Source organism: Rhodnius prolixus, unplaced genomic scaffold, assembly GCF_049639745.1.
Source record: "Rhodnius prolixus isolate KJV_2025 unplaced genomic scaffold, Rpr scaffold_3, whole genome shotgun sequence".
NCBI lineage: Eukaryota > Metazoa > Arthropoda > Insecta > Hemiptera > Reduviidae > Rhodnius > Rhodnius prolixus.
Genome location: NW_027411603.1, coordinates 41638304 through 41664901, shown reverse-complemented (window position 1 = coordinate 41664901; position 26598 = coordinate 41638304). Strand labels below are relative to the sequence as shown.

The 26598-nt window shown below is 34.1% G+C and overlaps 1 protein-coding gene and 1 long non-coding RNA gene across 4 annotated transcripts in view; both read left to right on the top strand.

The window, feature by feature from the left end:
- Positions 1 to 26598, top strand: part of Fas2 (neural cell adhesion molecule fasciclin 2) — a 390652-nt gene that overhangs the window by 63699 nt on the left and 300355 nt on the right. The gene's annotated exons all lie outside the window — the stretch shown is intronic.
- The window catches only part of LOC141452784 (uncharacterized), a 152604-nt gene that overhangs the window by 62814 nt on the left and 63192 nt on the right, over positions 1 to 26598 (top strand). The window contains exon 2 of the long non-coding RNA XR_012457616.1: positions 20408 to 20507. This is a non-coding gene — a long non-coding RNA (uncharacterized lncRNA). The remainder of the gene's footprint in view (positions 1 to 20407; positions 20508 to 26598) is intronic.

Here is a 26598-nt window from a genome sequence, read left to right as displayed (position 1 = left end):
ACAAGGTTCTGGAATTGTAAGAGGGCGTTTCCTGGTTGTAACTTCCTTTTCTCAAGTAAATAAATGTAGAAGAGGCATTGTCCCAAGACGTTGGTGCAACGAGCTCTCCAAATTATTTTTAGAGCACACACAACAATCTTTTGTATTAAACATACAAATCAATTATTTAATGTTAAACTAAATTCTTAACACCCGGATTTGCTTTAAATTATTAACTGCTGTAAATTTAATAATTTAGGGTATTTACTTTTTATAATTACATTGTCCAGCAGCTTCTTAACAATCAATCTTAATCAGTCTCAGAGAAACAATGTTACAGGAAATGGTAATTAAGGATAAGCCTATCCCACTTCCTCTCCCAGAACTGCCTCCTTAATCGAATTTCACTGGGAAAATTTATTTTACAAAGTTTTAAGAAAATCATTGGACCCTTCTTCGAGAAAATTATTTCTCGTGAAGTGAAAAATTCGAATTTTGAAATTCGTTAATCTCTTGAAATGGGATCTAATGGAAATTTAGATGAAGAATTTTAGAATTTAAGATGCAAGAACAAGACCAGTCCGTGTACATACCATATATATGGTCTTAGCTCGTCTCCTGACTCTGGGTACGACCTCAAAGGTTTTTTTTTTTTGGCATTGGCTTCCGCCATACAGCCAACGTCTAGGTGCTTATCACTAGAATATCACTCACTCTCCATTCTTACTTATAAATACATTCGGTTCACTCATTCATCCCTCTACTATAACTAATGGATAAATGAATTCTACTATAACTATATAACTAATGGATGGATCAGTACTCTATATTCCTGTCATCCTTTATAGCTTAACCGAAATTAAAATCACGTAATCCTTCTCAAATCATTTTCTTCCATTCTTTCTAATCGGCTATAACTTTTAAATACATTCATATTTCATTGTTAGCTCTGCTATTGGCTTAAGCACATAGATGTTGGTGGAGAATTCTTTGTCTTCGTAGCGAAATGGTGCATCTAAATACCTGTATATGTCGTCAAACATTCGTTTCCTTTGTACTACATAACGTGGACATATCGTTATTATATGTTTGAAATCCTCCTCATTGTAATCTACGCAAAGAGGAGAGGACCTTTTGTTGATCCTGTGAAGATACGATCCACACACAGTGTGGTTCGCTGCTCTCAGTCTGCTTATTTGTCGTAACAACCCATTTATTAGGGACAATACCCTTTAACCATTATTATTACCATTCACCAAAGGTTATCTCTAATGAAAACGCGTTAATTTCAAAACTTTGGCATGATTCGCGCCAATGCTTGCGCCGCGTAAAAGAATGATGTAATTGAGTTCGTTGTTGTTTGTTGTTGTTGTTGTTGTTAAGTATGTAAGTACTTCGTAAGTTGTGTCCTGCTCAATTTTCATAAATTCTTCAATGAATGTCACAGTCTCTGCAGCTAGGATGAACTTTGAGTTTACTTGTATATCCTTAAACGTTATGAAGCATAAATAGCCTTTTGAGTAGCTGTAGCTCTATAGACTTCGCTTAAAAGTTAACTATAAAGTGTTTACAAGTTAATCTGTTCATTGAAAATCACTGTAAGAGAAAGTTGTATACTATTTTTGTTTTAAAATAGCATACTCATTGCAGGTCACTAGAATGAGAACTGAAAAACAGAAAACGTTTTCATTAAAAAGTTAGGTCCAAACTTTCTAGTCATAATGAAAGAAAATCTGGTTAAGAGAAACTTATGATGGAAGTCGAGACCAACGAGTCACGATCAAGAAAATCAAGAATGGGAGAGACCCCTGAAATGGAGACTTAAAAGTGCTGAAGGGGTTACAACGGGTTTAACTTGGTTTTTCACGCTTCTCTCTTCATTCCTTCTCTGGATTTTCATTTCATAAAGGAGATGTTTACTTTTTATAGTTTTTTATTATTATTCACTCTAGCAAATACATCTAGCTTCTAAATATGATCTCGTTGAAGGATATCAGAGAAGTGTTGTTCGTACTTGTAGAGTAACTAGGATAGTTTGTTTCGCATTAACTGTACTTCTACATAACCTCTACAATGGTCCAAATTTGCTTTAGAAGCGGGGTAATATTTTCTTTTAATTAAGAAATATCTTCTACAAAAAAAAGTACTCCAATCTGGGTGAATTTTTTTTTTTTCACTCAATTATAATTAATAAGTTATGGTTCTTTTAAAAAGTATTATCGTTAACAAGAGCTCGTTTCTTTTTTTTTTACTGAAGAAATCATTGCAAGCACTTTCTCTTCTTGACTGAAAAAAGAAAGAAAGGAAGAAAAAGTTCCTACTTTTTCCAGATTAAAAAGTTTTCTGAAAACTTCCTTTTAACAAACTTTTAGCAAGATAAGTAATCATCCGGTGATGCGTGAATGGACACGGAGCGATGGTCAATTTCTACGATAATAAATTAAGAGGTGGCTACAAGTCTTTTGAGATTTTACTTGCTAATATTAATTACATTGAATTCTAGAACTTATAAAATCTATATATGAGAATATGGTATGTCCAATTTTAGATTACCTGAAGGTATGTGCTTTTTTAATGGAGGTTAATTGTAAGTTTTAATTGGTGGAAGAGGATTATGAATTTCAACCAGCTCTTAAACGTAGTACCGATGCTACGCAAAGTACCAATGGTACGCCAGTGTCTTGTATTATTCCAATCATAGTATCGTTGGTGTTCCAATCATAGTACTGCTCGTATTCCAATCATATTATCGTTGATATTCCAATAGTTGTATCGTTGGTATTCTAATAATAGTATCGTTGGTATTCCAGTCATAGTATTCCACAGAAAATGTGATAAACTGCGGAAACTAGTGGATACCAACATCTCCAATTCAGTGGGCTGATACGAATTTGGATGGATTGTTAAGGGAGAATTTTGACGCAAGTTGCGGAGCAGCGGTAATCCACTAATACGCGACTATATTGCAGGCACGAACTCCAAGTAAAAGAAAAGTTATATCTGAAATTTTATTCTTACAATGTCTTTAGTAAGTAGCCTTGAACATTTGGGCATAAATTACACGAACCTTAATGTATAAACAATAACATCCCCTGTTATGTGTAGTCCAATTTAGCCCATCTTTTTAAAGTGGCAATAACCATTGAATTTGATTTATGTAGACTATTTCCCCCCCTTCGATATTATAACTGCATTGGTAATGAGCCAAACATAGTGTGTGAATTCTTTCATATGTTGGCAATGGTGTGTTTAATAGGTTTTTCCATAATGTGGCGTTAAAGATGCTTGTAAAACTTAATTTATTGTAAGTTTTTCTACAAAATTTGGAAGGCATTTGACCGGAAACAAGACATACTCTTTTTTGTTAAATCCATCTAGCATTGGATAGGTCTCATATTGCCATTTGCTCACCAGAATCTGTTCAGTTTAAAATATTTTTCATAATTTAATGATGGTCGATTATCACTTCCAATTATTCTGAATACTTTTTTTAAGCTATCAAACGTTCATTGAAGTATATCTACAAAAAAGACCAACAAGAACTTTTTACTAACTGGATTTGATGAAGATATCTGTTTACAGAGTTGTTTTCGCTTGAGGCTCCCAAGTTAAGCCACTGTGTGGCAAAGTAGGGGATCAATTTTCGACGTCGATTATAGCACCGAGAAGCAAATTGATCGTTTTTCCTTTGGGTTTTTCAAATAAAATTTACCCAATATAAATTAATTTTAATTTAAATAGCTAATAAACATTTGTTTATATATTAAAAAAAAAAAAAACTGCTAGGTATGTACTAGTATATTTATTTCTATTTTAAGACCAGAACTTATATAGATATCGTCATGGCCGACACGTAATGTAAACTTAACTCAGAGCAGCATTGGTGGATACGTATTTAGTTTCTGTATTTGGTATTTCACTATGTACGTAGCAGCATTCCCCCCAAGGGCCCTTATATAGCACCAACCATCAAAACATGAGACAAATCTCTGAGTAGCGTTAATAGATCTGTCTCAAGAGGCATGAAGTGTACACATAGTCCTCAAATCTCGCCATACCCAAGAATGTAGTGGAATGGTTGGTTGATTTACCATCAGATCAAAGATAAATGAGGCAATTTGTTTGTTACCCATTGCATACGAGTTTGTTGTAATCAGTGTTTGTTACAGTAATAAGTTTTTTGTTTCTTTTTTTTGAAAGTGCCTAATTGCCAAAGGAAATTGAATTGTTTAATGAACTTTTTTGAGCTGTTCAATGCTCAGAAGTTCCACTAACTTGGTTCAACAGAAAAATTTAAAAACCCCCTTACTGTTTCGTTAAATTTAAACTTTTACTTTTAACTTGCTTCAGTCTTTCAGTTTGTTAATTTTTGTTTGCTTTTGATATCTCTATCCTATAATGCATGAAGAAGGTAACCATTCATCCTGATATTTTAAAACTGACTGTCAAGGAGAACACAAAGTCACTGGCGGGGCGCTTCAGCCAACGTCAAGCATGTGAAATAATATATAGTGGAAATTTTTGTAACTCGTCAGGACTTTTGAGGCATTTTGGTGTACTATTTTATTCAGATTCACATTCTTGTTGAGGTGCTCTGAGGGAGAGTCATTCATTTATTTGCCACCTATCTCCTAATAATTGAGGATTTGTACATAAATTTTGCTCAAGATAACTTTAAAAGTTCTGTTTTTTAAATTGACGTTATTTATGAATATCGAAGAACATGTTTATCACAGAGGCCTGCTCTGTTAATAATAGATCCACTGTGTTATTCCTAAAAATTCTAACAAGAATATTCTAATCGCGGAACCATGTACATGTTTGGCTGGCATATAATGTAACAATGTGTAGGCTTTTTTCTTTTTTCAAAATGAACAATTATTTGTTTCGACTTACATGTTCTTTTGTTTTTATTAACATTGTATCAAACAAACTTAATTATAAAATATGTATAAAAAAAATATTAGAAATAAATGGAGATGCATTTTGTTTTTAATCCATTGTTTATGAACGGACAGTGGTTTTAATAAATAATTACAGTATTAGCCAACTATACTTGTAAGATGATGATGCTTCATTAGATTGCCCCTCTTATTTAATTGGCACGATCAATTAGTTCTATTTCTTGTCGAGTTACATTTTATACACTAAAAAGTATTAAGGCCACATAGAAAATCGAATACTGAATTCAATTCGGCATGAAATTGAAAAGTCAAAAATCGGAAAATGAAAACAGCCTTTAAAGTCAATAAATCATTTTCAGCAGACGGCTTCTAGCTTCATAGTTTTTAAATTAATTTCTTCTACAAAATTCAGTGTTACCAACTGTTGTATGTATATCCAGCTGTGTGAGTTTAATTATAGTGGTAAATTATTAATTGAAGGCGCCAAACATTATTATATAAATTATTTTATGTATTTTTAACAATGCACATCATGTGGTACCCATTACGTTTCTCATTTATTGTTGGAATTATGTATTAGATGTTTTCGACATCTCTGTCACTTTCCAACTTGTGACTGTCAGCATCTATTTATTCTGTGTAAGAATTAATTTACTCATACAATTAATAAAGTGTCTCCAATATATTAAAAGAAAAATTAATTTATGAAGCCATTGTTGCACTTGACTAGAATGAAGGGTGTGACATTCATTTAGAGAAAACAACTATAATATTCAAATAAATTGTTAGTAATGCTCAAATATTTTAGATATTCAGAAATTTGTAACTAGATGTAATGGAGAATTTACAAGGTTCTGATTTTAGGTAGTTCTGTACAAATTTGGGGTGCCCATGTTTCTCTAGCATTTACCGTTTTTATTATACCTATATTTGGGGGCGACTAAAATGCAAGTAAAACATTAAGAATAGAAAGTTAACGAAAGATCAGTATATTTCTTTTAGGCAAGAAAAGTATTGTACCATCAGGACAAATTTTCTTTTCATTTCAAGTTTTTTGGCGAAAAAGATTCACTTTTTGGTCTTCCTAAGTCCATCATATTAGTGCTTAACAATTATTTTTCTTCGAATTGTCATGATCCGAACCATTCCTATCGATATTTATTATAATTTTGTTTGGTTAATGCAAATTCCATGTTGAGTATTGATTTTACCTTAAAAATATTTATAAGTGTATCGGCCTCACGTTCTATTTCAGGTTAGACAACAGTCGCATCTATACCTTTTATTTATTTATTTATTTATTTATTTATTTATTTATTTATTTATTTATTTATTTATACCCAATAGCTAACGTTCTTTTACCATTTAACCCAGGGATGGCGAACCTTTTTAAGACGTGGGTCAAATTTTGTTCATTTTTTTTTTAGTACTAGCTTTTGGGTCACTAATGCCCATTTGCACAAGAGTTAAGTTTAAAAAATTTTAAACTGAATATTTTCATAACTTTAAAATTCAGTTGGCTTAACGGGTAAAACGGGACGAAACAAGTGCTTTGGAAGTCTCTTTTTACAAAAATAACTGAACAAAACCTTACAAAAGTGTGTTTTATCTGGAGATAAATCTAAATATGGTTATTTCCTTTGGGTGTTCGATTTTTTTAACAAACAAAATAAGAGTAAAATGTATAATTTGATATTTTGTAAACACTTTACAAATACTACAAAAGCATTTGTCGTCATTTGCGTTTTTTAGAACTGTAATGATCAAACTAAAGGTTATAGATAGCATTTAAATTGCTTTTGTGTCAATGCGTGATTGAAAAAAAATACAGATAGAATATAAATTATCCACACAATTAGAAAATCTAAATCAACCCGCGATCCGCACAATTAGAAAATCTAAATCAACCCGCGTAAACAAACAAATGGTTGCCTACCAATTGTAGGTTCGCTATCACTGATTTAACCATTTAATATAATAAATGAAATTCATGACTTCGATCGGGAATGAAACCCAGACAAGCATCTTATGTATATTTCAGCTTTGCGAGTTCTCTCTGAACGCACGATTACCCTGGTCGCCTTTGCATATATTACAAATAACATAGGTGCCTCTTCTCAAAACGTTTAGAGCTTAAGGATTATCCGTACGGTCCCTCCTTGGCAAGCATTGTCAGTCTCATCCAACGCCTTCCTGTACTAACTTACTAAGCACTGGCACACTCGGCTTCCTCTTTTACCCTGGTATATCGCCTTTGCTTCTAGTTATCTCCGTGTGACACTCATTGAAAATCATCAGATCTGAAAATAGCTTAGAAAACGTTTTTCGTGCTGCACTATGTGTTTGGGAAATTGACGTTTCTTCATCTCGTGTTAGTGTCCCGAACATTCAGATAATGGATATAACTCAAAATGGAGATTATTGCAGGTAGCTCGTGGATGGGTTCTCAAGGGAAACAGTGAAATGTAAACAGAAAATATCCGTGTAAACTACTTAAATAAGAGTTAAATATGTTTAGAAATTACAAGTTATATTAAAATGGGAAGGTTAGGACTGGATTATTGCAAAAAGAGAAAGTTTAGCGACTTAGTTTTCATGTTAGGTTCAAACTCTGAATCCATAAAAAACGTTTTTGTTCGAATCAGAGTATCTTCCGGTGTATATATGCGATACATCCTCTTTCTGTGACAAAAAGTAAAAAAAAAGGATAGGGTAATGATTTTTTGTTTAAAAAATTATTCATTCAAAGGGGTATTTCGAGATTTAAAAGATATCTGAACGAATGATGTTTTGAGAAAGAAAAGATTTCTCATTTAACTTGTGTTGCTCTCTGGGAGTGAAAGTTTTAAATTGAAAAAAAGAAGTAAAAAGATGGATTAAAAGGGAAACATTTTTATATAAAAGAAGGGCAGTTCTATCCCAGCTTGGGCAACATTTTGGTAGAGAAGTAGAACTGGACAATGATCCGCAGGGAGCGTTGAGCAAGAAAACTCCTCCCCACTGTGTGAGTGTATATCCACTTGATCTTCGTTCTAGATAAAATGTTTTAATGGAACTTCGATATCATACTTTTTGTTACCATGGGATGGTGTACTCTCTCTTTCTGTAAATCTTGTACGAAGTTAAATCCTGTAATAAATTATTGCCCAACAAATTACTGCAACAACCTTAACCAATGTTCTCTTATCTCGTCTATTCTCTTCCATTTCTTACTCCTGCAATTTGGAAAATCTCAATTATATTTTCTCTTGAACGGTCCCCCAACATTGGGGACCTCCCAAAATTAAGTTTCTTGGCACTTTTCATGCTCTAACTGTATCATTTTTGTGATAAACGATAAGTTATGAGTTATAAAGTGAGTTAGACATATTTAGTTTTCAATTAATAGTAGGCCTAAAGATTTTAAAATTTATGGTTAAAAAAATAATGTTTTATATTTATTCTGGTTTATCGTTTGCCTCACCGCTTCATTCTATAAGTCCAGATATTGCCTAACTTTAAACAAAAAGTTTAGTTTTATTGCAGTTTACAAAACTACAGATGCCCTATTTACTCCTGCAACAAACAAATCGGCCATGAATGTTGATCAATTCGGCGGTTATTATTGTCTGAAATAAGAGTAGAACCTCTTACTGGCTAGTGAGGAGAGAACCTCTTACTGGTTGGTTAGTGAGGAGAGAACCTCTTACTGGCTAGTGAGGGAGAACCTCTTACTGGCTAATGAGGAGAAAACCTGTTACTGGTTAGTGAGGAGAGAATCTGTTACTAGTTAGTGAGGAGAGAACCTGTTACTGGTTAGTGAGGAGAGAACCTCTTACTGGCTAATGAGGAGAAAACCTGTTACTGGTTAGTGAGGAGAGAACCTCTTACTGGCTAGTGAGGGAGAACCTCTTACTGGCTAATGAGGAGAAAACCTGTTACTGGCTAATGAGGAGAAAACCTGTTACTGGTTAGTGAGGAGAGAACCTCTTACTGGCTAGTGAGGAAGAACCTCTTACTGGCTAATGAGGAGAAAACCTGTTACTAGTTAGTGAGGAGAGAACCTCTTACTGGCTAGTGAGGGAGAACCTCTTACTGGCTAATGAGGAGAAAACCTGTTACTGGCTAATGAGGAGAAAACCTGTTACTGGTTAGTGAGGAGAGAACCTCTTACTGGCTAGTGAGGAAGAACCTCTTACTGGCTAATGAGGAGAAAACCTGTTACTAGTTAGTGAGGAGAGAACCTCTTACTGGTTGGTTAGTGAGGAGAGAACCTCTTACTGGCTAATGAGGAGAAAACCTGTTACTGGTTAGTGAGGAGAGAACCTCTTACTGGTTAGTGACAGGATTAGGATGATACAGAGAGATTGAAGTGAAATTTCTTGTTTCGTTAACAGTTATGCAGTGTTCGTCAAACCCAATGTTCGCAATTTTTTTCTTTTTTTATTTAGAAGATAAAATTCCCAATTTTTCTTTAAAATAAAGAGTATATCCCTGTTTGTAAGTGTACTTTTTTGCATCCACACTAATCCAATAGATTTGAAAGGTATTGCAAGTACTTTTTGTTGAAAGTCCCGCTTTGAATGTTATTGTATAATGTAGTTGCTCCTTGTTAGCAGTTTCATCCACTTTCTTTTGAAAATTTTCCTTGAAAGTAGGTTTCAAAAAAAGCTGGTACTAATTAGCTTTCTTTTGAAACATAGAACTGGATGAGTTGCATTTTTCTGATGTTTTATACATTTTATTATATTATATTAATTAATTTCTATAAATATTGACCAATTAGTAGAATTGTTAATATTTTTTTTCTTGTATTTTAGCAGTACAATCTCTAGTAAATTTTAATGGCTTACATCAGTATATAATGCAGATTAACCATACAGACATACTGCGATTATCACACAATACTGCGATTATCACACAATACTGCGATTATCACACAATACTGCGATTATCACACAATACTGCGATTATCACACAATACTGCGATTATCACACAATACTGCGATTATCACACAATATTTTTATTCTCGTTTCTATGAAAACATCTCAGAAATAAAACTATATTTATGGCTGATTGCTTGGGTTTAGTATCTCTGTTTTTTCCCCTGTTGGCTACTTTCTATTTAATTGACAACTTCCTCAGTTTGTGTAAATGATGGATCATCATCGACTCTGTTATTGTCGATTAACGACAATACTTCTCGTAAATTGAAAACCATGTTTCCTTCTACCTAATGTGTGTTTTATTGGTTCCATTTTTATTCTAAAAGTTGTGATGTACATCCCTCTTGCTAACACAGTGTTAGCCCTAGTTAACAGAAGGTCGTCTTGTGTTCCCACCAAATTTTTTTTTGTTGTAGCCCCAAGTTTGTTTACTCAGTATGGTGTGGGATTCCTTAAAGACAAGAAAATATTTCGTCTCCATCTGCTGTTATATAATATAATGAAAGGTTTTTGAAAAAGAAATATTGTTACAAAATGTACTATTTTTAATAGAAGGTGATAATTTTTTAGTTGAATGGCTCATTTAACTTTTTGACACAGTTTCTCATTTTGAAAACCATGTGCGGTCACGCTGAAGTTACAACGGGGAAAAAAGTTCTGTCACAGATGAAATGAAGTGGTAAGTCCTACGATATTTATGGTTTATTTCTGTGCGTGGGTTCTCCGGGCCCGATATTATTTGGCTCTGGTATCTTGTGCGACATTTTCAACAATCATTTATACTTAATCTTTTAACTCTCCCTTTCTAAGTTGATCCATGATTACGCTTAAAAGTAAAAGCTTTATATTGTGCAGACATTGGTAAATTATAAACCAGGATTCTCTTTGCGATTAAGAGTTTAGAACCATATTTACGCCCATCTTAGCATCTAATCTTCCTTCAGGATTTGTTACAGGACCCAAGGAGGTTCTCTTAAATTTCTTTCCACCTCCTTTTTCTTAATAAAACTTGTAGGATCTCTTCTTCTTTTTTTTTATGCCTGAAACCGTTACTTTGCGTGTTTTTTTTAGTAATGCTGTATTTGACAATTACTTAATTACCGATTTGTTTGTTTGATCTCAGAAGTTGTACCTTTACTGTGCATGTAGTAATTAATTACATCCAGAAACAGTAATTTGCTTTCAGTTAATATTACTGTTTGTGATGATTGATATTAAACAAGAGATTTAGTTAGCATTAACAGATTTGGTTATATTATGGGATATCTTACTCATCTTCTGCTTATATGTATTAATTACTATTTAAAGGTAATAGTACGTAAATGGGATTGTTTGAAGGAGCAATCTTTCATTCCTGCATATCAGTGTTATAAACTAATCGTGGTTTTCATCTTCTTCCTTGATAATTCTCCAATCCGAAATTTCACACTAAGCAAGAACCACAGTCATTTTGTATGACTCCTAGCCACACAGAAGTCAATAACTTCGACCTCAACAGTCCGAGTCTCTTTGTCTAGCCTCACATTTCCATCCTAAATCCGATCGCTTCCTTCAGAAAACTACTCGATTATATTCCTAGAAGGACTTGCTTTTTGTTAGTTTTTCTGTTAACCTTGCAAACAATGTTAAAATTTATTTTTTTAATTTAAATGCGAGGGGACAACAGTAAAAAATGTTGTTTTAAACCTTGTACTTATGTGTATTTTGTTTTTATAATTCCTTCTGGTTTATTCTTGTTATGCTTTTAAAAGTATGGCTACCCATTATCTAAAAGCTTTCCACTTCAGAGCAACTTTGGCATTAGTAGTTTCTCTTGACTTGAACATTACCGTGCAGATGGCTGATTGTTTTCTAATTTCAATTTCTTAAGTTGTTCTTTTCTTTAACTTTATTCAAATTTGACTAAAGATTACAGTAAATATTCTTGAATTGCTTGTTACGTTTCCATACTGATAAGGAGCATATAACTTCATTAAGAAGCAGCGCTTCTCTTCAGCTGGAAGAAAGAATTTTTCCTCATCCTGTCCTTTTCTACGCTGGCATTTTATCCTTGTAAGTGATGATGGTAGTACTTGGTTATTCGTGAAGGCGTAAGTTTTGTGAAGTATTTAAAGCTTGGAAGCGTTGAAAGCTTAATGTCACACTGCTACAGTTAGCATTCTCCGTTATACCAGCTTTTCTCAGGTTGTATATAAATAAGCTTGTGCGGTACCTTTACTACTTTGCAGCTTCTACTAAACAAAACACTCATCCAAGGCGTATTGTTTTTTTTTTCTCCGTTTTCCTTCACTTTCCTCATTCGTTTTCACCTTGCACTCCTCCCTCAGAACGACGCATAAAGAGCGGCGCCTACCTAATAATAATGATACATTATTTTAGAGAAAATAACGCGAACAGTTTTGAATAATAATCTCATTCCCCCTTTCTACTCCTACACATGAGCCACGTTAATTCTAGGAGTTCATATTTTCACTTAAAACAATACACGGAAACGAGGAAGTTTATCATATATTTATAATTAAAAAGCACTGCGTTATCTATGCTAGTAATGCTTTCGGTTAATTAAAATGCTAAAACAGTATTTTTTCGTCATCAAGTAATGAGGACATCTTGTTTATCTTTAATTAGAACATATTTTTCGCTTCAATGTTCAGCTAAAAATTATTGAAATTTAGCTAATGATTTTTCTTTTTTTTAAAGGAAACTTCCTGATCTATCTTCTTGATACTTACCCTGTTCTGGTTGTGATAAAATATATTTAAACTAGAAATTTAATTAAAACGTTTTTGATCTTCCTATATTTGCATTTCAAACAGTTTTTGCCAAAGGACTGTAACATCTTCTAAAAATAGTAAAGAGAAATTTCATGAATTTCAATAAAATTTAATGTTTTCCAAATTTAAATGTAGTAGAAATAATATTTAACAAATTTATATTACTAGAAATTTTGTAAGTTGTATATATATTGCTTTTAGCTATATCCATTTATAAATTTAGCAAGCTTTATTTCATTGTCAAGTCAGCAGTTTATACCAGCTGTTAGTTTAAGCGTCCACAATATGCTAGACTCTTCCTAGTTTAAACTGAGAAACATAACTGGCGGGATATATCTTAAACTTCTCCTCCTTTAAACCTTGTTTGTTCAGTTCCCAAGTATTTCTGCCCTGGTTTATACACGTGTGTGGTTATATTCTCTTCACTTGCATACAGACAGTTTTGTATGTTGAATTTGACAAACAAAGTTTTTAAATTATTGTAATTATTTCAGTCCGTCTTAAAAAGAAAACAAAAAACAAATAGTTCATCTAATTCAAATAGTTTTTGCTCTTGTATTGCTGATTTCTGGAAAGAGAACCGAGATATTTTATAAACACTTCTGTGAGTGGTGGCACAGTTGACGCACTGTGGTCTTTGCTTCTCCCTCATTACGTACTCTACATAGAGATTATAGATTAGATATGAGATAAGCCAGGGGAGTGTCGCTGTTTGTATGATTCTATTTTAAGTGAGTGTTTCAATAAAAAAAAAATTACTTTAATACGACTTTGATGACAACCTTAATTTTGATTTGCCTTAATAATAAATACATTTACAGTATTACTGTTATAATTATAGAATATCAAGTGTAAATAGTGTTAGTGGAGTGTTTTGGTGGGCTCTGTGAGCAAAAGTTTTCTTCCGAGGTAAATTAAAGTGTAGTTACGTTTTGTGCCAATTGCCCATGAATCTGTTACTTTTAAAAGTTACCTTTTGGTGGTTAAAAATATGCAAAATTACTGAAAAAAAATTTGTCGGTCTCAAGCTATTTCTATGGCTTTACTCGCCCGGAAATGGTGGGGAAGATTGTTGATACACAAGAATGACAGCACTAAAATGAAATAGCCAGTCCAGTTGGTGGCTAAAGAAGGCTACCTCCATACGCGCACCATCTCTGTGTATCTTTTTAGAGATGCTAAAGCAGTTTTTGCTCAACCATGTTGGAACGTCATAAATGGTCGACAAATTCAAGAGCAGCACTGCTTACGAGAAAATAATTCTGCAGCTGTGGGCGGGGGGGGGGAAGCCACAGGATTGGTTTTTGTGGCTAATTTTATAGAACCCTGACTCCCAGGACATGATTACCTAACCTACCTGCTCTGCTAGGTTGTTTTTAGACCTTAAAAATAATGTTAACAACAAAATTCTGCCTTCTCCTTCGCCCAGGGAGATGCTGAAGTTATCGATTTAAAGATTTGTAGATGGATTGAAATAGAAAGGAAGCATTCCTGGTATAAAGTGGCCAATGGCCAGGGTATAGCAATTTTGTCTTAATTTCAGTCACGCTAATACGCAACAGTGCCTTTAGAGGAACGTAGAACGGTCAATTCTGAATGGTACACAACCATTTGTTTCCCGGAAGTCTTCGATGAAATTAGGAAAACAAACAAGCGCCATCGGATCATTCTTCATCAAAAGACAATGCCAGCTGTCATACATCTCGTCTAACAACCGACTATTTGAGCACTCAAAAAATCGAATTAATGGGTCATCCGCCGTACAGTCCTGATTTGGCACCAAATGACTTCTTTTTGTTTCCGAACGTCAAGAATAAATTAACGTGGAGAACGATTTTCGTCGGCAGAAGAAGCCGTTGATGCATTCAAAAACCATGTTTTGGAGGTTTCTCAAGCGGAATGGAGAAAATGCTTTGACAAGTGGTTCGAACGCATGCAGAAGTGTATAGATCATAAAGGAGAATATTTTGAAAAACAATAGTCATTTTCAATGACAAATTACTGTTTTTTTATTATTAGGCTCAAAATATAAATAGTGCCCCTCGTAGTAGCAACCAGGGTAGGTAGGTTAATAATGAAGATTATGGTAGTTCTGGTTTGATGTACTACTGCATGATAAAGTAGTTGAGAAAATTAGAATCCTAATAATTACAGTAAGAGAAAGTTTGTGAGTTTCTCATTATGTTTATAATTCTTTTAAAACTGCCTTGAAAAGAGAAAATAACAAAACTTTATGCACATACACAGGACAGTTAACTGTACGATCAGTTAACTGCATTAATAAGTTAACCAGTTTATTGTCGAATTAGTTACAATTGAAGAGGAAATTAATTAACTAACCGCCATTTAAGTGTAGTCTACTGGGCTCATATTGTTAGCATCATGTGTGCCGTGCCGTCGGGGTGTTGCAGTCTATTGTACGTTGTTATTGTCAGTCCTTCTCTCCCTTAACACTTGCAGTCAGCCATTCCCTCAATAAAGTTGGGTTAGTTATTCTGTTTGTTTTTTAATATTTGTGTGTACCGATGTACATATTTCATCATCGTCACTTCCTGTTATAACTAGTTTTACAGTCGAAGTCTTTGGGTATGAGTCATATCTATATTTCTATATTATTATTTTTTTATCCGTAACTTAATAATATCTTTAGTTTTCTCTTCAATTTGCATTGTTTAGCAGTTGGAATATTGTCAAGGGATTTCTCCCGATCTTCAATTGCAGTCAAGAAGTCTTGGATCATCATCTGGTTAATTTAGTTTTGGTTAAAAATTGTTTTTGCCTAGATTAAAAAAAAAAGTTCTAGATTCCGTTGTTCCCCTCATCGTAAAAGTTAGGCTGTTATGCAAATATGTAGAAGCCATTATTTGTAAATCACATAAGCGCCTTGTGCATTCGTCACTGTTTTGAACCTGCTTTCATATTCTCATTGATGTTCAAGGGTGATCGGAGTATGGCTAGTTCTCATGTTGTACGAGGGGCACTATTTATATTTATAGGAGCCTAATAATAAAAAAACAGTAATTTGTCATTGAAAATAACTTTGTTTTTCAAAATATTCTCCTTACACTTCTGCATGCGTTCGAACCACTTGTCAAAGCATTTTTTCCATTCCGCTTGAGACATCTCCAAAACATGGTTTTTGAATGCATCAACGGCTTCTTCTGCCGACGAAAATCGTTGTCCACGTAATTTATTCTTGAAGTTCGGAAACAAAAAGAAGTCATTTGGTGCCAAACCAGTACTGTACGGCGGATGACCCATTAATTCGATATTTTGAGTGCTCAAACAGTCGGTTGTTAGACGAGATGTGTGACAGCTGGCATTGTCTTGATGAAGAATGATCCGATGGCGCTTGTTTGTTTTCCTTATTTCATCGAAGACTTCCGGCAAACAAATGGTTGTGCACCATTCAGAATTGACCGTTCTACGTTCCTCTAAAGGCACTATGGCCACATGACCAGTTTTTCCGAAGAAAACAGGCGACCATTTGTTTCGAAGTGCTTCGAGCGCGAACAACTTTTGTTGGATTTGGTTCATCTTGAAACACCCATACAGTCGACTGCTGTTTAGTTTCCTGCTCATACGCATATATCCATGATTCGTCACCTGTTACAATCTTATACACGTCTTTTGAAGCACCGCCATTGTATTTCTTAAGCATTTGTTTGCACCAATCGACACGAGCATCTTTTTGAGATTTTTTTCAGATTACGTGAGATCCAATGAGAACAAACTTTTTTCACGGCTAAATGATCATGCAATATTTTATATATGCTAGTGGTGGAACTAATGCCTAAGGTTGCCCCAATCTCACAGTATGTCACATGACGATCTTGCATTATTAGTTTTTGCATCAATGTTTTCTGACACAACAACTGATTTTGGACGACCTTCACGACTTTCGTCGGTGAACGAACGACGACCACGATTGAATTCGTTATACCAGCGTTTCAAAGTGGCTAAGGATGATGGGGCTTTATCGCCAAAAATGGAAGTAAGTTGATCGATGCACTCCTTTCTTGATAATCCACGTCGAAAGTCTTAATAAATCATTGCACGAAAATTTTCACGAGTTAATTCCATTTTTTCGCTGAGACACAATATTCAAGTGACTGTAAACAACACAAATCGCGCTCAAATAACAAAACGTTCTGAAGAAGGTTATGGTCAAAAATGTCGAAACTTTCAAGTGTTGCCAAGGCTCAAAATATAAGTAGTGCCCCTCGTAGTGATGATTAGTGTTGAAGATAAAGTTGGACTAGCCTCTCTCCTAGCACTTTAAAAGATCTCGGCGGCGTTTCAGTTGGTATCCCAACTAACAACATGTTGAAGGCCTCAATACTTGCACGAAATCTTGAACGAGTATAGGATCTGCAGAGAGAAAGTTACTCGTAGAGGAGGGAACGTACTCCTCTTAAATCATCTCCAAATTATCTCTTTGAAGATTCCCTAATGTTCAAACAATCTGCTTCTATCAAATTTTTGCCACTATTATTATAATCCATTCCCCGCAATTCTTCATGTGCATAATATGACTACTTTGCATAAATCAAATACTTTCAAATGATGAATAAAAAGGATTGTAGAAAATATTTTTTTTATTTCTTGAAAAATTGTTAAGATTTGTATCTTAAGAACGGATTAGTCTCATCGATTTAAGCCCAATGAGCTACTCTTTTATTTTGGTAAATGCCGGAGGACAAAAGTAATAGCAAAATACTTTAAAGTTCCCTTAATTTTCTAATTTTTTTCTTTCCTTTAAATGGTAAGTAATGCTCCCACGGGAACTATTTATGATTTTCTCATTCAAAGTTAACTCTTGTGCAACTATTTAGAAACTTTGCTTTCATGTAAATTTTTGTTCTGTTTCAAGAATACATTTTCCCATCATTTAGAGCCTAAAGTTCTGTTTTTTTTTCTGTCCATTATCAACAGTTTTGGTATACAAATTTACATGGCATTTTTGCGTAGGTATTTTTTTTATAAGTGATATTGAATAATTTAAACGTTAGTTCTTTTTTTTTATGGGCTCCACAGATAATAATAAGTCGGCTATCTTATAATTATTTTGAAACAATTTTATTACGCCCACATTATTTCGCGTCAGCGCGTAATATACTGTCGGCTTTTTAAATTATAATTTGAGAATATATGTAGTTTTGATTCGTAGAAAATTTTAGTTTTTCTTTTTTGTTATCTAGATTATTATTTATTTTAATTTTTTAATTTTATTATTATTTTGTTTAAGCAATAAAGGTGTTGCCTAATTTTTCTTTAGAATCTCATTTTAGCGTGGGACGTAATGTATTTCTGCAGAAGATTATAAGTTTGTAAGGTGTTGACTGACATCTTGTATAAGATTTAAACTTAGAGAAGGTAACAATTCGTTTTAATTGTTTTTAAACGAATTAATAGAAATGCTTGTCGATTACCAGCAATGTGGAGAGGATGTAAAACTTGTGAAAGTCAAAAAATAGATACTTTATTTTAATGCTAGCAGAGTTCCGATATCTTTGATCGCTTACTCAAATTAAAGACAACCCATTTCTTTATTTTAATTGTAATTTGGTTAACTAAGTCTAAATATGTAGTCTTTACACTCAAACGACAAACTCCACCCACCTGTCTTCTTACATCATACACCTATCCCACCAGCCGGCCACGTGCGGTACCTTGGAATGTACCTAGACAAGAGACTTACCTGGAACCCCCATACGAGACTTAAACGTACCGAACTAAACAAACGATACAAAACTTCTAGCCAGACTACTCGACAAACGCTCAAAACTCTCACTACAGAACTCTATACAGCTCTTCTCACACCAATATGTAATTAACGGACTCGAACTTTAAGGAACCGCAAAAAAATCAAACATCAATAGACTGCAAGGCACTCCAATCCAAAATACTCCGCCGCATAGCTCCATTCTATGTTAGTAACCACACAATACAAATTCCACTAATCTCCGAACTTGCCAAAATCCGATACAACAATTTTCATCAAAAACTCCTCATTTCATCCCAACCCTTTTAGCTGCAAACTTGTCTTCAACTACGCTACCCTTCAATCCTCGAAGACGGACGAGGCGCCGTTGGCCCCGTGACCAACTGGGTGACTAATGGCGGCCATCACTGGATGACCGTCATTCACGTCTGTCACGTTACTAAATACATTTAACTCATTTACTTATTGTACCCTGTAAGTACAGGTGTAAATTTAAAAGAATGGTGTAAACAGGGGTAATATATGTATATATATAAAAAAGTAATTGGTTAATTAAAAAGAAAATAATGAAAATTAAGAGAAATTATCAATTTTCCAGAACAAGTTACGCCCACTTAACAGTTTTCCCCATGTAATGCTGTTTGAGCTCAATTCCCTGGACGAGTCAAATTGCTAGTCAATGGCCGTAAAACTTCAATTTAACGCGTTTCACAACAAGAAAACTCTGTGGAAATTAACTTTGGCTTACTCTATATTTTATTTTGTACTAGTAATTTAAACTTAATATTCAAACGTGTTATTTTTCAGAATATATTTTTCAGTATCTTGTATTTAGAACAATACCTACGATTTTTCTTGTAACTACAGCGTAGTTTTACAACTTTAATTTGTCTTAGAGGCTGTGACATCAAAGTTCCCTCTGTCAAACCATGTATTTTATTTGAAATAAAATGCTAATATATTGAAATAATAATTTAGGGAACTGTGCATAACCGTAAAGTTTCTGTAAAAATTAAGTAAACTGCTGTGAGAGGTGTGTTAAGGTAGACGCCATATATGGTTTTAATTTAAATAGTATAATCTTTCTAAGATAATTCTGTAAGAAAAGTATTTTCATTTTATTTCTAAGAGCTGAGTAATAAAACATTTATTTAACGCTCAAAACATTTTGAAAAGAGAATAAAAGAGCGCTCAGCCAGCTGTTGGAATATATATATTCTTGAATACATAACAGAAGTTCAAGAGAGCAAAGTGGAGTAATGTATTGCATAAATAAGAACTGAAAAGAAATTTCTTTGTTAACAGAAGAGATGATGATGGTGGAAAAGATGGCGACATTTAAAATACGGATGTTCTCTTGAAAGAAGAAGCCCGAGTGGAGAGTGTTTGTCCTGAGGTGGTTGTAACAACGCGCCCTGATGGCAACAGGAAATGGTGGTGGGCGTTGGGTTAAACTTTTGCGAGATTAATAATTTGTTAGCGCCGTTTGTTTCTTGTATTATTGTCTTGTAGTAAGTGGTACCCAAGGCAGGAAGTTGGTTTTGCATTGGTTTCAAGATGTTTGAAGAAGTTTAAATACTCTCACAGGAGTCAAATCACGTCGTCTTCTTGCTCCTCTGTATGTATATATCCACCACCCTCTCACTGCCTTTCACAAGCTCCCTTCTTCTAGTTGTGGGTTTTGTTGTAAATCCTACCCACTATTTCCTTGTCTTCAACACTTTATGCAACACACTGTTACGACCTATTGTTCTATTTCAGCCGACATACTTGCAGAAAAGTCCCTATATCAAGTTCGCCGTCTCTTCTCTTCCTCTAGGCTCCTCCTGGGTTTTAGAACATCCACAGTATACTGCTCCTATGCTCATTATCAAACCCAGTCCGACACTACCAAAAACCTTAATCAACACCCTTGAAACAACAACATATGTGTGCTACGTATTGAGTGGAAGAAACTGTACGGTACAATTTCCACTGCCATCTGTATCTCTTTCTCACAAAATTTTGGTGTACAAACTTTAGAGTACATTCCCAACCCATGTCTTCTTCGTTATATAATTGTATCAACTTGTAAATCCTATTTCTCTGTTTGTTCACAGGTAATTGCCGGTTTGTTACTTAGATGCGCTCTCTTGTGCTACCTTTCTGGTGTTGATTACATCCGATGTACTGTGTAGAAACCTTAACTATATTTGCCTAGTAAGTAATTCACTTCTCACTTAATCTTCTCAAGATGGTTGAAGAGATACCATTTGGCATCTCGTATCTATCTTCCGTTAATCTGATCTTAAAATACGTCTAAAGGAAATTTTCATCTTGAGAAAATAAATACATTTTACACATACATGTATGTTGATTCCAGGTTGAATGAAATAAAAATTCAAGAAGCGCGACGTTTACTTATCGACTTCTGCAGAGAATTTCGCATAATTATATGTTTATTTTTATTTATAAAAGATCTGGAATGAAGATCTAAACGGTTACTTAATGTAATTGTTATTACAGAGCTTTACTTATTTGGCCTGGTTAAAACCAGTGCATCTAAGCTTATAGTACATTAATAGGAAAAAATAATAGCCATTTCAGTCGTGTTGAAATTATTTTGCCGAGCTTTCGACCTAGGGACAAGGTCATCTTCAGGGCTAGTTTACAAAGTAATATTTTTACATTTCAGGGTTGGTATGTCTTCTCTCTTATCGGTTCATGGACTGTTGGACAAGACAGAAGAAGACACACCCAACCATGTAATGTAAAAATATTACTTTGTTAACTAGCCCGCCCTGAAGATGACCTAGTCCCTAGGTCGAAAGCTCGGCAAAATAAATTTATCACGACTGAAAACTGGCATTATTTTTTCATCCTATTGAAACTATGAATCAGTCACAAGAAAGAATGAACAGCAATTGTAGTACATTAGCTATTCTAGACAGATTCCTACCTTTATTTTAGGCACCGTGAAGAGCCTTAAGTTTAAGGCTTCCCGAATTTCAGGCAGCCATTCGTCTTCTCTTTTTCATTTTGTACTTCTCGATGTTATCCTTCATCCAAATTCTTCAATTCGTTTTTAATTATAATCGCTTCCAAGTAATAATGTCCAATCTACCAACCTGTTCAGAGTTAGTTGTATTTGTCCATTCCAATGTGCAATTTTTACTTATTCTTGCTTGCGATAATTTGCTAACTAACCCCTTAATGCTGCAATAAGTTATTTTGATACTTAGCGTTCTTTTTTTCTTCCGTCTCAGCTTCTTAATTGATACAGATATTAAATTTCATTCGAAATTTATTTTGATTTTGCTTATTTTTTGTGCATAGTTCAAAATTCATCGTTTCTGGAAACTATAAATGTTTCAGAAAAATACGTGTCAGCTGAAACTTTATTTTTTGTGCCCCTAAAGTTTTTGTCGATATGTGTTTAGCCAACTGTATGTACCAATTTCATAATTTACGAAGTTCATTTTAAATATTTTCTTTTTCTTTTAGAAAAATTAATTAGTAGAATTCATATTTCGCTAACAATTGGGATGTTTTATTATCTAGGACAAAAATATTTTGACACTACGAGTTCCGATATTGATTGCAATCTTGTTTGCTAGCCGGGTATTGTTTACTAGATTTTTGGTTTGTAGTACACAGTTCTGACATATTGTGTATAGTATTTCTGCCATAGAGATATGTAGGACATGTCACTTGTTTTTTTGCTACCTCTTTTCTCATATACTGTCAATCTCAACTCTGCTGTGTGTATCCCTTATTTCACTTTGATTTTCTCTTGACGAAATGCCGACGCAAAAAAAAAAATCCTCTATCTAAATCATATATTTTTGTCAGCCTCATGTTATTTACCTAGCAGAACTAGGATTCAGTTTCTGTGATTGAGTGACATACATATTTATTAGTAAAAACCCCGGTTGGTATAAACTTCCACTGCCTAGTTGATTTTATAAAACTGTATGTGGGCACTTTAAAAAGGAAGTGCCATTTTGGTTAAAATACCCTAATATCTGCAAAAAAAAAAAAAATCTATTCAGAGAAATGGCACTCCTGGTCTGATATATTTATCTTCAGCTTTGGATTTTTTTATATTTAATTCATACTAGCACTTGATCCGTACGCTGGGTATGATGGATTTGCATGTTATACGTACTGTGGAGGTGCAATAGCTCCATTGGGTTCCTTCAGAAAAGCCGCCAGGTCTTAGCTAGCTAGGGTTGCCAACTGCCTTTTTTTTTTTGGAAAGGACAGTCCTTTTTTAACACCTGGTTGTCCTTGTCCTTACTTAAATTAGGAAAGGATGCCTTTTGTCCTTTTTTCAGATATTGTTCACCCAAATCTAATTTATTTTATTGTATTTTTGATTTAAGTTCTGATTTCCGAGACTTTTTCATTTGGCGTGTTGTTTTTCTGTTCTAACTGAACTGAATAGGTCAGCAGGTTATTGATGTAACGATGAACTTTTCATGAATAAACATGTAAGATGTAAATGTACCCAGGCCATATTATAGACGGTGGAGAGGGGACTTTTTCCCCGGAGCCTGAGTCTCTGCATGTACACCTAAAAGAAATAAAGGAAAACGAATAATATATATATTCCCGGGCCCCAAAATCCTGCCTGTCGACGGCCCTGAATGTACCTAATTATTTTAGGGTGTCCTTTTTTTGGAACTTTACAGAGTTGGCAACCCTAGTCTTAGCAAACATCCCAGAATTATAACCTCTTTTCCTGACTAGCAGTTTTGTGGTAATTGCAGCTGAGTAGTGAAGGAAGGTGGGAAATCTTGAATCTCTCCTCATTCGTGCCTCTTAGTTTTATTTCATCTATATGTTGCTAAGATACAACTTAAAAAATTACCCAGTTTTATTCGTATTAAATGAAGACCAAACTCTCGCTAATTTGCTGAGCGCGTTGCCAGTAGTACTGACCTATTTCTCTTGAACCTTTTTCTCTATCCTTGAAAACATGGTGTGCGGCTAGAGATAAATATTCAAAAGACGAAGGGACCTGCTGTGCACATGAATACTGCATAGAAAAAGAAGAAAAGCCACTGGCAATGTCAATCCGCACTCAAGGGTAACATTTATATGGTCCTCGAGAGTCAGTGTACAAAAACTACCATAAAAAAATAAAATACTCCCCTCTTTATTATACACACCTTAACATAGAGGTGTTTTTTTTTTTAAATAAAAAAAAGAGGAGCGTGTGTATGTCCATGGCATGAGGCCCTGAAGGGTAAGATCCTGTAAAGAGAGGTTATGTTGTGTTTATGCCCCGTTAAGGACACTGATAGAGGCGATAATCTCCGCAGGCTACGTCAGCAGGCACTCTTGTTAGGACAAGGCACATATATATACACTAATAAACACATATGTTGTTATAACCCTTGAAGAAGGGTTTGTAACAGCAATTTTTTTTTCTTCTTTTTTTAAAGCTTATAATCTTATACATATATATACATTTTAAATTAGAAAAACACTATTGGTGGACCTCTTATATTCTCTATTTACAATACCAGTTTAAGAGAACGTGTTTAGTCTTCAATCTTTAAGAACATAATTTATAACGTGCTTAGACCTTATAATGATGAGGTTCCTGATAAACAACAACAACAACAACGCCCTATTTTTGTTTCTAAAAAACACTTAAAGCATTATTTTTTTTTAAAGACAGACTCCATTCCTAAGTTAAAAACTATTTTAAGAGTTTCTTAAAGATGTTTCACGATTTTTTGGAGATATTTTAGCTTTGTTTACTGAAGTACTTGATATCAATTGCTTGTTGTTGTTTTAAGTTTAGTAATTACCAGTTTAAGTACACCATGTCTTCGATAAATTATTACACTCGAGTTATAAGTGTGAGTAATGTCAAACTCTCTGGTACTTCTTCGCATGGTAGAGCGGTATATTCCCTAATAAGAAAAACATTTGTATTATTGAACGCACTTTTTATTACTTTTCCAAAATATAGACGTTTCTGATGGCCCCAGGTTCTATATGCCCTTAACCCATTACCTGCCATAGGCCCCATTTGGGGATCATAGCTTTATTTAGGTTTTTCTGTCGGCAGAATTGAAAGTTTTGATATTGTACCCTTCTATATCTTTAATAAAACAGTGTGTAAACATTTTAAGTGAGTTTGGAATAACTAGAGTTCTTTTAAACTAAAAAATAACATTTTGGAGTTGTCAACACGCAAGGTGAGCGGTAAGAGTAATTATGACCGAGTTCACAATTTAAAAAAAATATCAAGGAATTGGAGTTAAAAACTTCTTCTGCGTTTAATATGTGCCCTATATCTTTAACTTTTGAAACATATAGTTTTCTTCCCAAATGAAGCCTTTTGTTTCGAGTTTTGACCTGATTGATCCCCATTTGGGGATTATGGCTGATAGAGGTACATTTTTTTGTGAAATCAGTTTTTTTGTTTCTCCAGCTATGGGTTCAAAACAACTCACTTTGGGCGAACTTAGAGTCAATAGAAAATGATCCCTATTTTCTAGAATAATTTGATGATGGAATTGAGGGCAGTGATGTTATGGACGTCATGAACTTACCACCAGATAAAGTAGCTGCTCTGACTGATGACGAGGATAGTGATGAGAATGTCTTAGAATCTACAGTCCCAAAGAACCTACCAGGACGTATCGAAATTCATAACAATCTTCCTAAAGAAGGTATCAATGAAGAATTACCTTGCCCGCCTAAAAAAGCTAAAAAATGTCACCAAAAAAAAAAAAAAAATAGCCTGTGAGGTCATCTTGGAAGAAAATGAAGTGATTTCTTCAAACTCTTTGAGGGTAATAAGGTAACTTTAATAAGAGAGGAAAAAAGAAAAGGTTCTTCAAGGAAAATCACCTGGTCAGATGTTCGAAACCCTGATATCAGAAGACATAATGCTGTATATCGTGAAAGTGAGTGTGTATCTGACGCTGCCAAAATAATCGTCATGAAATCCATTTTTCTATAGATTGCCTTCGTAAGTTTACTCTATTCCTCCTGCTTACTGGATATCTTTCTCTTCCGCAAGAACAGTTATATTGGTACGAGGATGAAGATGTGGAAAACTTAGGAAATGCAATGTATGGATATATGTAGAATGTACGGAAAAATGGCACTCCTATTTTCAAAAATTTGACAATTCTTATTAATTTTTTGTAAATCTTAATATTTTAAACCCTTAGGTACTTTCTTTTAATAATAAAATGATCTCTGTTGATGTATATACTTAGTTTTTACAAAAATCAAATGTTTTTAAAAAATAATTTTTTGTACCTGTAGTTGCCATAATCCCCAAATGGGACTTTTCAAAGAAATTCATTTTTTTAATAAAATGAAATGTTTAAAAACTATTTATTTAATACTGGAGTTATTAAAAAACTATATTTTTTTGGAAAAATAGTAAAATTTCTCAAAAAAAAAATTTGGCAGTTAATGGGTTAATGAAAATCTAAAAAGGAGACCAAATTAAGAAAACCCTATGAAAATTTACAAATAATGTTACAAAACAAATAAATTATACTTTAAATTGATAAAAAGTAATCCAATTCCAATTTTTTTTTGAAGTTACTTCATTAAAAACTAAAAGATTTCTTTATCTAAATCTAGTTCACAAATTTTCCCTTCGGTTGGCGTGGGCAAAAAATTAAAAAATGAAATTTAAGTTCCTTTTTTTCCTTGTAAAGGAAGAATACTTTTCCTGTGACGTGGGGAATTTGAAATTGTGTACTTCCGCTTCAAACTTAATTTCGCCAATTTGACTCGATTTGCAAAAGTAAAAAAAAATTGTTTTCAAGGAAAGTACGAGATGTGGCTATTAAGTAACGAGACTATTTGCTACAAAACATTTTATTTTAAATTTATACATATTTAGTTATTATCACCTTCAATATACACCACTCCCATATCCCTATAACGCTCCATTGTTCGAAAACAGTGCTGGAAGTCTTTTTCTGTGAACACCTGCATGACGCTTGCCGCTTTTTCTTTCACAGCTTCAATGGACTGAAATCGTATTCCTTTTAATGCAGATTTGACTTAAAGGGAACAGACAAAAGTCATATGGGGTCAGGTCAGGCGAATAAGGCGGATGGCCTAAAACTGGGATGTTGTACTTGGCTTAGAAACGTCTTGACAGACAATGCGTTGTCTTGAAGGAGAACCCCGTGACTTGTTCTTCCACAAATCGGGGCCGTTTTTTCCTTACTCTTGCAAGGAGTTAAGCAAGCACCTCACGGTAGTAATGTTGATTAATTATAATCGATACTTTCATCCGTTTTGGACGTGGAAGGACGAC